The sequence below is a fragment of the Pipistrellus hanaki genome (genome assembly GCF_964339955.1).
Source record: "Pipistrellus hanaki genome assembly, chromosome: 6".
NCBI lineage: Eukaryota > Metazoa > Chordata > Mammalia > Chiroptera > Vespertilionidae > Pipistrellus > Pipistrellus hanaki.
This window is the reverse complement of record NC_140508.1, coordinates 64,617,574-64,631,134: the sequence shown is the minus strand read 5'-3', so window position 1 is coordinate 64,631,134 and position 13,561 is coordinate 64,617,574. Positions and strand designations below refer to the sequence as shown.

General features: G+C 41.3%; 1 protein-coding gene across 2 annotated transcripts in view; it reads right to left on the bottom strand.

Moving 5' to 3' along the window:
• RAB7A (RAB7A, member RAS oncogene family) overlaps positions 1-12,871 on the bottom strand; it is a 35,201-nt gene extending 22,330 nt beyond the window's left edge. The window contains exons 1-2 of one of the 2 annotated variants that reach the window (XM_084886948.1): positions 12,644-12,871; positions 11,107-11,150 (exon numbers count right to left, since the gene is read on the bottom strand). The gene's annotated coding sequence lies outside the window, so the exon portion shown is untranslated. The remainder of the gene's footprint in view (positions 1-11,106; positions 11,151-12,643) is intronic. The other variant, XM_084886947.1, reaches the window with a different exon arrangement.
• Between the last annotated feature and the right edge of the window lie 690 nt (positions 12,872-13,561).

Sequence of the window (13,561 nt, the reverse complement as noted above, 5' to 3'; positions counted from 1 at the left end):
GAGAGGAAGAGAGAGGGATAGTGTTAGAAACATTGATGAGCCGAGACCGGTTTGGCTCAATGGATAGAGCGTCGGCTTGGGGACTAAAGGGACCTGGGTTCGATTCCGGTCAAGGGCATGTACCTTGGTTGCGGGCATATCCCCAGTAGGGGGTGTGCAAGAGGCAGCTGATCGATGACTCTCTCTCATTGATATTTCTAGCTCTCTATCTCTCTCCCTTCCTCTCTGTACAAAATCAATAAAATATATTAAAAAAAAAAAAAAAAAGAAACATTGATGAGAGAGAATCATCGACCAGCTGCCTCTTGCACCCCCCCTACTGGGGATGTGCCCGCAACCAAGGTACATGCCCTTGACTGGAATAGAACCTGGGACCTTTCAGTCCGCAGGTTGACGCTCTATCCACTGAGCCAAACCGGTTTCGGCCATTGATGTTTTTTTTATTTCTTTCTCCCCTCCTCTCTGAAATCAATAAAATATATATACACACATATATTAAATAAGTAAATAAATAAGTTGCATTTACAAGGATTTGGTGAAAGGTAAGAATAGTATAAGCTGAAACAGCCAGGAAAATATTTAAAATTGGAGCTGATGAACACTAACAGGTTTGGCTCAGTGGATAGAGCGACAGCCTACGGACAGTCCCAGGTTCAATTCCAGTCAAGGGCATGTATCTTAGTTGCGGGCACATCCCCAGTAGGGGGTGTGCAGGAGGCAGCTGATCAATGTTTCTAAGTCTCTATCCCTCTCCCTTCCTCTCTGTAAAAAAATCAATAAAATATATTAAAATAAAATGGAGCTGATGATACCTGAATCAGTGAAGAAATGAAAGGAACTGGCAAACACCAAGGGAGCTGGGAATAAACCATAGTGTGGAAAAGGTGAGTAAAGCATTTCAGGGCAATATGGGATGTACATCAAAAGAAGACCAAAGCAAGGAAGACAAGTTAGGGAACACCAAGTTCTGTGGACAGGTGTTAAAAGAGCAAAAATCCAAAATAGAGTCACTTGTACTAAGCTCCACGTCACAATTAATGTCTAACTTAATTACAGTTTTAGCTTCTTCCAGCAATAGAATCTTAAACTAGTCAATCTGGAATTACCTGTTCAGAACTTGTGAGGTAATCTGCTTGATAGACCCCTGCTATCCAGTAAGGGAAGGTTACCTTACCACCAATAATCCACTTTATTAGTTAACTTCCTTGTCTTACCCCCTCCTCCCTATAAAAGTCTTTTATTTTGTATAGCTCTTAAGTGCTCCTTTCTATCTGCTAATGCAGCGTTTTTCAACCGCTGTTCCGCGGCACGAGATGTTGCCTGGTGTGCCGTAGGTGCAGACAAGAATTTTATAATTTTTCACTATTTTGTTTACTTAATATTTCATAATAAAGTAATTATAAAATACTTTCTTTGTGTTTATTTGATTCCTATTCAAGAGAATTACTTTATATATAGTCAATATAGGCACAGAGTTAAATTTTTTAACATTTTCTAATGGTGGTGTGCCTCATGATTTTTTTCATGAAACAAGTGTGCCTTTGCCCAAAAAAGGTTGAAAAACACTGTGCTAATGAGATGCTGCCTGATTCCTGAAAAATTGAATCCAGCCAATAAGATTTTAAAAATTTATTTGATTTTGTTTTTAACACAGGGAAGGAATAGGACCTAAATTTACTTCATGCAAAGGATATTTCAAGTCGAATAAACTGAGTTTATCACATTTATTCTTTAAAAGAAATGGATTTCTGCACGGATGGACCAGGAGAGCAGTATGCTAAGCGAAATAAGCCAGTCAGAGAAAGATAAGTATCACATGATCTCACTCATTTGTGGAATATAAAGAATATAAACTGATGAACAAAAACAGATCTGAAAGACACAGAATCATCAAACAGACTGTCAAACCTCAGAGGAAAGGCAGGGGCGGGGGTAGGGGGTAGGAGGGTGGGTGCGGGGGTGAAGAGAGATCAACCAAAGAACTTTTGTGCACATAAGCATAACCAATGAGGGGGGGGGGGTGACGGCCAGGGCTGGGAGTTGGGGGAGGGGGTAGGCTGGGAGAGGAAATGGGGAGAAAAGGGACATATGTCTATTAATACTTTCAACAATAAAAAATTAAATTAAAATAAATATTGACAAAAAAGGAAATGGATTTCTATGGAATACTATGCAGCAGTAAAAAAGAAGAATCTCTTACTCTTTGAGACAGCATGGAGGAACCTGGAGTATCATGCTAAATGAAATAAGTCAGAGAAAGACAAGTATCACATTATCTCATTCATATGTGGAATCTAAGTAATAAAATACACTGATGAACAGAGTGCATCCAGAGATATGGAAGCATGGAATAGAGAGCGGAATCTTGGAGGGAAGGCAGGGAGGGTGGGTGGATGGGAAATAATCAACCAAGAACCTTGTATGTATATATATGTAACCCATGGCCTCGGACAATGGGTTGGTGAGGGCCTGCAGCACGGTGGGAGGCGGGGTGGATCAATGGGAGGAAAAAGGGGGGACATATGTAATACTTTCAACAATAAAGAATTAAAAATTAAAAATAAATTTTAAAATGGATTTCTTAGGACAGGAAAGTGATGTATCAGTGATGATGATGAAGAGCTTGTTATCTTTTTTTTTTTTTTTTTTTTTTTTTTAGCATTTTAAGTATTAGCCAACTAAAACAAATTTTTTTTTAAAATTACAGTATCTGCTGGGGGAAGCATTCCCTCCCCCTGCCCAACAGTTATTACGTACCTATTAAAGCAAACCAGTATATAACTAGCACCACTTCCCCAGATATTCCCAACTCTGCTTTCCAAGTCCATAGTGGAATCACACTTCTTGGTCTCTTGTGCAATGTGACTCATTCTGTCCAGTGAATTGTAAGCAGAAGTGACATGTCATTTTTGGGCTAGGACATTTAACTATAGGACTAAGACTCACCAATAGTTTTTGTTGTTGTTTTTCACTTTGTCAAGACAGCAATAAGCCTATATTGTTTCCAGCCATTTTAAGTTTATTTTTTGCTTAATAACCTAGCATTATTTAGTCTGATAATGCTTGAAAATTCACTAGTTGAAAATTTACATGTCAAAAGAAACGGAATAGTCAAAGCATCCTTCTTTCTTAAAAAATACACACACACACACACACACACACACACAAACTAAACAAAAAAGACACACTTAAATAAAACTAATAAAATTTATATAGAAGATACTATTGCTATTCTTCTCACCTCTATTAAGGTTAAAGAAACCTGCCAACTGAGAATACTAAGTGTGAGTTCTAGTCCCACGACTCTATGCCATTAAGCATGTCCTCTCAGGCCATTTTCTCATCTGAAAAAAGACGGTGGTAGCTTAAAACTTAAATTTTGTTGTTTGAACTTTGGAACGAAGCTTAAACAAGGTAACAGTTGAGCTCTATAAAATGTAAAGACATTGTGTGTGTGTGTGTGTGTGTACTTTGTTTCAGGTATCACACTCATCTAGGGAGAGAAAATGCTGAGGCAACTTTCATAAAGAAGCAAGTTCCTTGGGAGGGAATTCTTGTAAGAGGGTTTTGCAGTCCAGGTCAATAGATTGGATGTGATGCTCCCACTGTTTTCAAGCTTTCCAAATGCAAGTACCAAACCAAGAGCTAAGAAGTCTTTTAATAAAAGACCAGGGCCCATTTCTCTTCTTTTTGGTATAGCAGACTGGAAAGCAGATAGCTAGTAAAACAGACAGTTACACATAACTATTATAACAAAGCTTTTGATATTAACCCTAGATCATCTCAGGCATTTATCCAGTAAAACAAATTGTTCATAAATTGCTAAGAGGAAGGGTTGACTAAAGGAACAAACTATCTTCCACCATCCTATCTCCTGAACCAGCTCCCACACTTTAACCTGAGTTAAAAGCACTGCTGAGAAAGCAAATCTTTGAAGGTTTAAGCATAACATCTGCACTTCAGGCCTAGTCCCACCAATCTCTAAATGTGTGCTGCTTTAGATAAATTATAACATCAAAGCTATTCCTCATTCATAATTTGGATACAAAATCTTATCCTATTCTAGTATAATCCAGTGAAATATCACTTTGGCTGATTCTTTTTTTTAAATTTATTTTTAGAGAGAGAGAGGGAGGGATAGAGAGAAATATCAATGTGAGAGTGAAACACTTATCAGCTGTCTCCTGCACACCCCCTACTGGGGACTGAGCTTGCAACCTGGACATGTGTCCTGACAAGGAATCAAACTGGCAACCTTTGGGTGTATGGGTTGATACCAAACCAACTGAGACACACCAGCCAGGGCTTGGCTGATACTGCCCTCCAGTCATTCCCAAATTGGAAATACTGCAGTCCCTTCATTTGCCTTATTACCATTTCCCTATCTCCATTCATGTGCTGTGCCTTCCCCACAACTGTAATGGTTTCCCAACTCTTCCCTCCATATTCAGTTATCCAAGAATCCACTGAGCACCCACTTAATCCAGCCACTGATCGCCTCTAGCATTTTCTTTAAGCTATTTTTAAGACTCTATCTGCTTTATTTTCACAATTATTTCTAAACCTCCAGTGCTTTTTATTTTTATACTCTCCATAGCTGCCAGAAGTGTTTTCTTATAGCATACAATAAAAATCTGTCAAATGAAAACAGAACACATAGTTTATCATTCAGAAAAGCAATAGGTATTAATTAGTGGCTTAAAAGCATAACTGACATGCTACAAATAGTAACTTATTCAAAGTTAGAACTGGAAAAAAATATATATATTAATATATTTTATTGATTTTATACAGAGAGGAATGGAGAGAGAGAGAGAGAGAGTTAGAAACATCGATGAGAGAGAGTCATCGATCAGCTGCCTCTTGCACACCCCCTACTGGGGATATGCCCGCAACCAAGGTACATGCCCTTGACCGGAATCGAACCCGGGACCTTTCAGTCCCCAAGCCGACGCTCTATCCATTGAGCCAAACCGGTCCCAGCTGGAAAATATATTTTTTTTAAAATTTATTTCTTTATTGATTTCAAAGAGAAAGAGAGAAGGAGATAGAAACATCAATGATGAGAGAGAATCATCAATAGGCTGCCTCCTGCACACCTCCTACTGGGGATAGAGCCTGCAACCCAGGCATGTGCACCTGGCCAAATTCAAACCCGGAACCCTTCAGTCCACAGGCCGACACTCTATCTACTGAACCAAGCCGAACAGGGTTGGAAAATATCTTTTAAGTTGACTGAGTAATTTCAAGATTCATCCTAGAATAATGATTTCTCCCTGCCCTTAAGGAAGTCAAAGTGGGGAAGAGGCAAAGTCTTGTAATAACATTCCAACCAAACTAAGCTCTGTGGTGGATGTACAAACCTCAAGATCACTCAGCCAGAGAGCTGTTTGTCAAATGCCAACTAATATCTAGATTATCCTTCAGGACATGCAAAAAAGAACTACTTCTAGCATGTATGTTAGGAATACATATTGTAAGGACTCATGTGTCAAACTAAAGAAAAGTTAGAAAGAAGCACTACCTACTACGGGTAGGTTTATAACCCACAGATGATATTTTGATGCTAATTCTATCACTGGGAATGGATCCAGATTATAAAAGCAAAAACTAATCCACAAGGATAACTATGAAGAGCCAACTGCTCACGAGTCTCAAACCATTCTGCTTTTCTAGTCCCAATGGATTTCAGAAGCATTTACAGTGGAGTGGGAACCTCGGTTCTCTAACTTAATTCTTTCTGGAAGGCTGTAAGAGAAGCGGTATGTTCAAGAACCAAATCATTCATTCCAGACACCCAAATGATTCCTTGTTTTAACCTTTCTTACTTACACTACATGTCTAAAGTACAGTTTAATCTATTAAACCCCCCACTGCTTTTCTTAATTTATCAAACCACCCCCAACCAGTCTTAATCACTTTTAAGCACTTATTCCAGAGGTATCTTTCAAGAGGTAAATATGCAACATCTTCGTGTTTACATATATCACTGCCTTCAAAATGCTGTCACAGGCTTACTTTTATTAAAATAATTTTTAAAATTGAGTGCAGCCGAAACCAGTTTGGCTCAGTGGATAGAGCATCGGCCTGTGGACTGAAAGGTCACAGATTCGATTCCAGGCAAGGGCATGTACTTTGGTTGCGGGCACATCCTCAGTGAGGGGTGTGCAAAAGGCAGCTGATCGATGATTCTCTCTCATTGATGTTTCTAACTCTCTATCCCTCTCTCTTCCTCTCTATAAAAAATCAATAAAATATATATTTTTAAAAAGTTGATTGCAGAGAGAGAGAAGTCGATGATGAGAATCATCAATCTGCTACCTCCTGCATACCTTCTACTGGGGTTGGAGCCCACAAACCAGGCACGCGCCCTGACTACAGCAGGAATCAAACCGTGACACATCCTGGTTCATGGGCCGATGCTCAACCACTGAGCAACACCAGCAGGGCACAGGTTAACTTCCTTTTGTTTACCCAAGTCAACAACAATGTTTCTACCTCTTCAATTGCCTGTGATCATTGTTTCAGGAGCACTTTCACATTCTGGCAACATCAGCACTCTGTTTATTTACTTATTTAAATTTTGTTAATCCTCACCTGAACATATTTTTTCCATTGCTTTTCAGAAAGTAGAAGGGCGGGAGAAAGAGAGGGAGGGAGGGAAACATCTATGTGAGAGAGACACTTAGACCAGCTGTCTCTCGCAGGTATGAAAACCAGGTATGTGCCCTTGATCAGGAATCGAACCTTCAACCTTTCAGTGTACAGAACACTCTAACCACATTGGCCAGGGCAACATCAGCACTCTTTATGTTTTAAAATTGTGTTAATCGCCCATTTTGCTAGCAACAAAAGCCAAAAAACACAAAAAATATTCACAGCACAATTTCCTGAAATGTTAACAAGGCAAGGTTTAGTGGTAACCTGACTCACACTCCTGCCTTCTCTCCTTTGCGGCCTGAGAGACGCTTTTTGTCATGCTGATATATCCACATGAAAGGTTCTCAGGTCAAGAACCCAATTTATTCCGCAACCAAGACATTATAATATAACAATAAAGGGGTAATATGCAAATTGACTGAAAGACTGAACAGAACGACTTTCCAGACGATTCATAGGAAGAAAATAACCAGTTAACACCTTGGTCTTTCTCTAGGTCAGGGGTGGAAAACCTTTTTTCTGCCAAAGGTCATTATAACATCACTCACGGTCCATACAAATTTATCAACTTATCTCAGAAAAAAATTAGCCTTCTATATTTGGTCAAACATTTAATTAACTCACCCCTAATGTCTTGGCAGGGCCAGACATTCCCCACCCCTGCTCTAGGTAATGAATTTAATTTTTCTTCTTTTTACTTCTGTATTTTCTTAGCTTCCTTCCCCCTCTCCCATAAGAATTGGCAGATTTAATAATCAGCGAAAGAGAATGCCATTTAACTAAAATTATGGGAGAGAGATACATACATACATACACACACACACACACACACACACACACACACATATATATATATATATATATATATATATATATATATACATATATAAAATTGATTTTTTACAGAGAGGAAGGGAGAGGGATAGAGAGCTAGAAACATTGATGAGAGAGAAACATCGACCAGCTGCCTCCTGCATACCCCCTACCAGAAATGTGCCCGCAATCAGTGTACATGCCCTTGACCGGAATCGAACCTGGGACCTTTCAGTCCGCAAGCAGATGCTCTATCCACTGAGCCAAACCGGTTTCAGCAAGATACATTTTTTATAAGCAGTCAAATGCTGAGGCCTTTATGGCAGTCATGTGTAATCGAAAAGGCAGGATGGTGCTTCAGGAAGAACACGGAGCTATGTTTCAACAGACATAGGTTAGCATTCTGGGTAGCTGGGCCACCTGAGACAGAAAACACAGAAATGGCCCCCCTTTTAAGCCTACATAGTTGTTGGGAGCTTTAAATGAAATCCTATCCAAATCTCAAGCACTACACAAATATTAGAAAGCATTTAAAAATAAATACTGTGTAGGAAGATTTCTACAAAACATTAATATTCTTTAACAACCATCAGAGGATTTAAGAGCGGCACTTAACCTGTGGGCTACTCAGAGGACCCAGTTACTTCAGGGATTCCCAGATCTGTAGGTGCATAGAGAACTGTTGGTAGACTGATTAAATACCAAATGCAATAGACACATATTAAAGTATATGTTGCTACGGTTGTTTGTTTGTTTTTTTGTTTAGTTTTAATTCATAGTAGCTTTGCCATGTAGTCTCAAATAATTCAAACTAAAAGATTTGTTATAGGGAAATAAAACTTTTTAATTAAAATTGCATACAAAGACTGGAGACCAATGATATAACTACTTACAATGCAATTTTTTAAAAATTAAAAAAAAATTTCAAATTCAAGCTTACATCCAATATTATTCTGCATTAATTTCAAATGTACCACAATGTAATTGTTAAAGGATTCCTGAACTGAGCTGGATAACTCCAGGTAAGTAGTAGTAAGAAGCAAGGCATCTTTATTTGAAAGAGAAGGGGAAAACAGAGCCAGCCAGACGCTCCTTCACTGTATCTGACAGCAGTCACACAAGTGCGTTTGAGAATCAAGCAAGTTACAGAATTCCTAACACTGTCCAGTGCCGAGGCCTCCCTTAATATGCTTCCTCAGATTTGTTCTGTACTGACATAAAGCAGGCCTAGGCGACCAGGAAATGGACAACAGAATCAATCAGACTGATATCCACGACAGTGATGACATCACCTAACCAGGGAGCCAGAGGCAAGGCTTAAGGTTCCTGCATTAAGTACTGCATCTTCAGGCAAATGAACAAGGTCAATACTGTATGTCACCACTGGACCCGATATTCAAGCTCTCTTTCTTCCCCAAAAAGACATTTTGCAAGTAGCTATTCTTAAATTTGATTTTGAAATCAGACTGGAGTACTAAAATTGAAACTAGTCAGAAACACTGCTAAAAGCCTGTTCTGATTTCACCCACCACATCACTTTTACCACAATCACCACTGAGAAGTTTTAAAACATAAAATGCAAACTATTATTTCTGTGTATAATGCATATGTGGGGAGAAAATGTGAGAGTAAATAACTGAAAATATAGACGTATTGCAGAATGTTGCTGCAGTAAACTGCAGACAAACATAGAGATCTATTAGATGGCATTAACCGATAAGTGTTTAATAACACATAGGAATGGATGCCTGGAACGCATGGCAATGTTACAGGGGAGGTTAAGAGTCAGCAGAAAGTCAATAGGTACAAAATGGGGTGGGAGGGAGTTATTTTTAAAGCTTCAGTCTCCTTTAGAGAATGGCGTCAGTACAAAGGGAACCACTCCTGTGTCTTGCTCAGGGAGGACTCCTCTCCTTACTTCCCTGGAAGACCTTACCTGTAACTCCCAGTTCAATATCTGGTCAAATCTTTCTTAGCTATGTGTGTTGAATTATATAAATAGAATATTAGACAATTTATTACAGCAATAATGGTAAATATGTCAAATCTCAGAGAGGAACAGTGCATAAGACAATTGTCACACCTGTGTGTTGTCTGGGGTCTGGGTTTGCTACATTTTTGCATAGAAAGGCTAATATCAAATCAAATGTTTAGGGCAGAAAATGTTATTAGTGCAGATGTCTTTAGAGATTTATTCAAAGCTAATCAAAAATCAAAACCTTTTTTCATCACTTGGTCCTGGTGTCGGGAATTGAATTCAAAGACACACTTTTATTATAAAGCAATGCTTTTTAATTATGGGGTTTGTTAATTATGGAGTTTGGGGGCTTAGATCCAGTTGCTGCAAACTTAAATAAAAATAAAAATGTTGCCCCAAGTGGTTGCTAATAATTATCTGGAGGGATATACTATAAAAACCATTTTTAGTACCTTCTCCTACATTCCACCTTTGTTTGTTTACTCTGCAGTTCTATAAATGCAAACTCAGATCCCCTTTTAATGAAGGGGGAGCCAAAGAGTTGTGGGAAATGGGTGGCATACATTTTACCTAGGATGATGCTGGTTCTATGGCTGGTAGGCACTACAGTGAACTTTCCTCATCAGCTGAAGAAAAGATCCAGCTTGCCAAATGTGTCTTTGTTCAAAGGGCGCTGCAACAGCTAGCATCTGCAGTGTTAAATGGCAGGACGTGAACTCCCTCCCACCAGAGCAAAAGGAGAAAAAGCTTATTGTTGAAGGTTACTCTTCAAAAACAAGATCAATTAGAAACCACAATCTTCCATACTCTAAGAGCAAATCATACAAATGCTGTTAAATTATCAAAGCCTTCAAGTTAGCCAAACACTGGATTACTATGGATTTACTTGCAGAGATAAGAAGTAACTCCTCTTTCCAAAAGCTTCAAGCTCTACAGCCCAGCCATTCCACAACAAAATGCTTGGCCATGATCACTACCATTTTTTAATTCCTTGAGGACAGGAACAATGCCTGTCTCCCTGAGTCAATATCCAGCAATGTCTGATACATGGCAGATACTCAAAACATTTGGTGACTAAATGAAAAGGTGCTTACCATACTCTCCTCTAAACATATTACTTATGGCTACCGTACTTATTACTCACTTTAAATATATTAGGCTGGGTAGCAAAGTTTAAAAAGAGCCCAGCCAATGTGGCTCAGTGGTTGAGCATTGATCTATGAACCAGGAGACCCCAGTTCCATTCCCAGTCAGGGCACATGCCCCGGTAGTGGCTCAATTCCCAGTGTGGGGCATGCAGGAGGCAACCAATCAATGATTCTTTCTCATCATTGATGCTTCTCTCTCTCCATTTCACTCTGAAATCAATAAAAATACATTTTAAAAAGAAATTAGAATTGTAATACTAAGCTTGAGTTTGGATAGTATCTTCAGATGTACTCACAACTTGACCCTGGCTGGGTAGTCAGATGGTTAGAGCACTGTCCCAATATCCCAAGGTTGCAGGTTGGATTCCTAGTCAGGGTACATACAAAAACTCAACCAATGAAAGCATAAATAAATGGAACAAATTACTGTTTCTCTCTCTCTCTCTAAAAGTCAATAAATAAAAATTACAATACAAAACAAAACAAAACAAAAAAATAAATACTTACAACTCCCTTTCCAGTTCTTAGACTTAAATCTGAACAAACCCTCCCTGAAGAGAGAAACACACTAATAGCGGACTATTATTCCATGGATGAGAAGTCATACAACTAATAAGTCACAAGAGACAAAAGCCTATTCTTTTGGAATCCAAAGAGAAGATACAGTTATTTTCAAAAAGAAAGAACCTACTGGCTATACACTATGTACTAAGGTTTTAAGAAAGGTTGACATGGCAGGAGAGCCAGGCCTATTTCGTTTGACAAAAGATTTAGGTAACAAAAATTTTCAAACTCAATTAAGTACTTTGCTAGAATTCTAGAGTTCCTAATTTACTGGCATTACACTACAAAAAGATGTGTTAAAATTCGCAACTGGAAACAAGATTATTTTATGGCTTTAGGGTAGAACTAATTTTACCGAAGGAGAGTTTCAAATGACATCACTAGAAAAGAAAGGAGACAGAGAGAGGGAGACAGGCAGAGACCAGGTGGCAAGAGATAAATCACAAGCTTCAGGGTCATCTGAAAGCACCGTACCCACAGACTGAGTACAGTGCTCTGGAGTCTGCCTGCCTGCGCTTGAATCTCTGCTCTGTAACTTACCAGCTGTGTGACCTTAGACAAATGACAACCTCTCTGTTCTCTGATTTCCCTATCTATAATGGGCACAGTAATGGTATTTTATAATGGTTGTTTTGAGAATTAAAGATAATCTCTGCAACGGTCTTGCCATGCTTCACAGCATATTATAAGTAATCAAATGTTTGCTATAAGCAGTCAAATGTTTGCTATTATTATTCTCCATTTTCCCACTTTGAGGAACCATTATGCAGCAAGTCGGCCGCCGACGCGCGGTTGTAATTTAAACACAGCTCTACAGCCAACCACCATCTTTCCCCCAGTAAGTTTGACAACTTCTCTCGGGGTTTACAATAACGTGTTTATGATAACAAGTTCCCTGCCTACCAGAGCCAGAGGCGTGTCACATGTATACAAGTGTTTGAGGCGAGCCCCGTGCATGTGACCTGACTCACTGCCTTTATTCAGGGGACCTCTCGCACTAGAGAGTCAGGGCTTGTGCAACTGAAGAGGCAGAAAAGTGGCTCAGACCTGGGCGACTTCATCCATGACCTGGCCTCCACCCGACACAACAGCCGGGGATCGGCCCCGACACCCTCCCGATCGCCGCCCCAAGGAACGCCACCGGCTAGCGCGTCTCACCGCCGCACGGGGATCCCAGCGCCCAGCGGCCACCGGGGCAGGAAACCTTCCCCTGCCTCCAGTCTGGACGCCACACCAGTAAACAAGGCGTCCCTGACCGCCGGCCAGGGGTCGGCAAGCCGGCCAGAGGTCACAGCCGGCAACCTCTGACCTCGCCCAGGCCCGGCCTGCTCCCGAGGCCTGGGCGACGCGGCCTCTCCGCGCCGAACGCCGGCCGGACCCAGAGCCTGCCCAAGAAGAGGATGACGCGAGGCCTTGGCGACTGAGGGGCTGAGGAGGGGGATGGGGCCAGGCAGCCGGCCCGGCTGGGCCCGCGGCTTACCTCGGCCGCTCCGCTGGGGGCTCCGAGCCGGGCGTGTCACAAGGGCTCCCGCCGAGAAGGAGGTGCGAGGGAGGACGGGGACAGACAAGTCCAAGTTCTAATCCCGACAGACTCTTCGGCGATCTCCCAAGACTCCAGCACCAATGCAGCCGCCGCCTTGGGCTTTAAGGCCAAGACTCCGGCTCCGCTCCCACTTCCGCCACCGCCGCCGCCCCGAGCGGAAGTACCTGTCACGAGGAGCTCGACGTCAAGGGGGCGGGGAAGGAGCCCCGCCTCGACCTTGCGTCACGCTCCGGCAGCCTCCGGCCTGGGTCTGGGTCACGTGGGACAAACATGTCTGCTCCCAGTGGTTGCCGCCATCTTTGAGGCTCCTGCAAGGGAAAGGACGGCGCCATGTTAAATCCAGACGCCTGTTTAAGCCGTCCTCTAGCTGCCCCGGAATAATGAACGCGGGGGAGTGAGGGGCGGGGGTGTGTTTGCGAAGAAGTGGGGTGGAAACGAGGATAAACTGGACCTTCCATTAGTGTCGGTTTCCCCTCAGGCACTGATCAGCCAAACGAGTAATCCTGTGTGCCCAGAGCTAATCATGATCAAGTTTGCTCTAGGAAAGGCTATTTCTCCCAGGGAGAAATCTGAGTAGTGGGAGACAAGACAGTGGTGTTATTTCATAAATTTATAGCAGGGTGAGGAAGAGCATCCACGTCTACAGTACTGAGCACCTACTATACAACCATGTTACACCTTTGGGGTCTCCATCTGTCCTTACTTGAAACCACTTGAGGGAAGATTATTTTCGCCGTTTTGCAAATAGGAAACTGAAACCCAGCACAGGTCACTTGATCTAGCTCACACAGTAAGTGGTAGTGCAGGGATTTGAACCAAGTATGTCTGATGCCAAAGTGTGTGATGTTTTTAGTA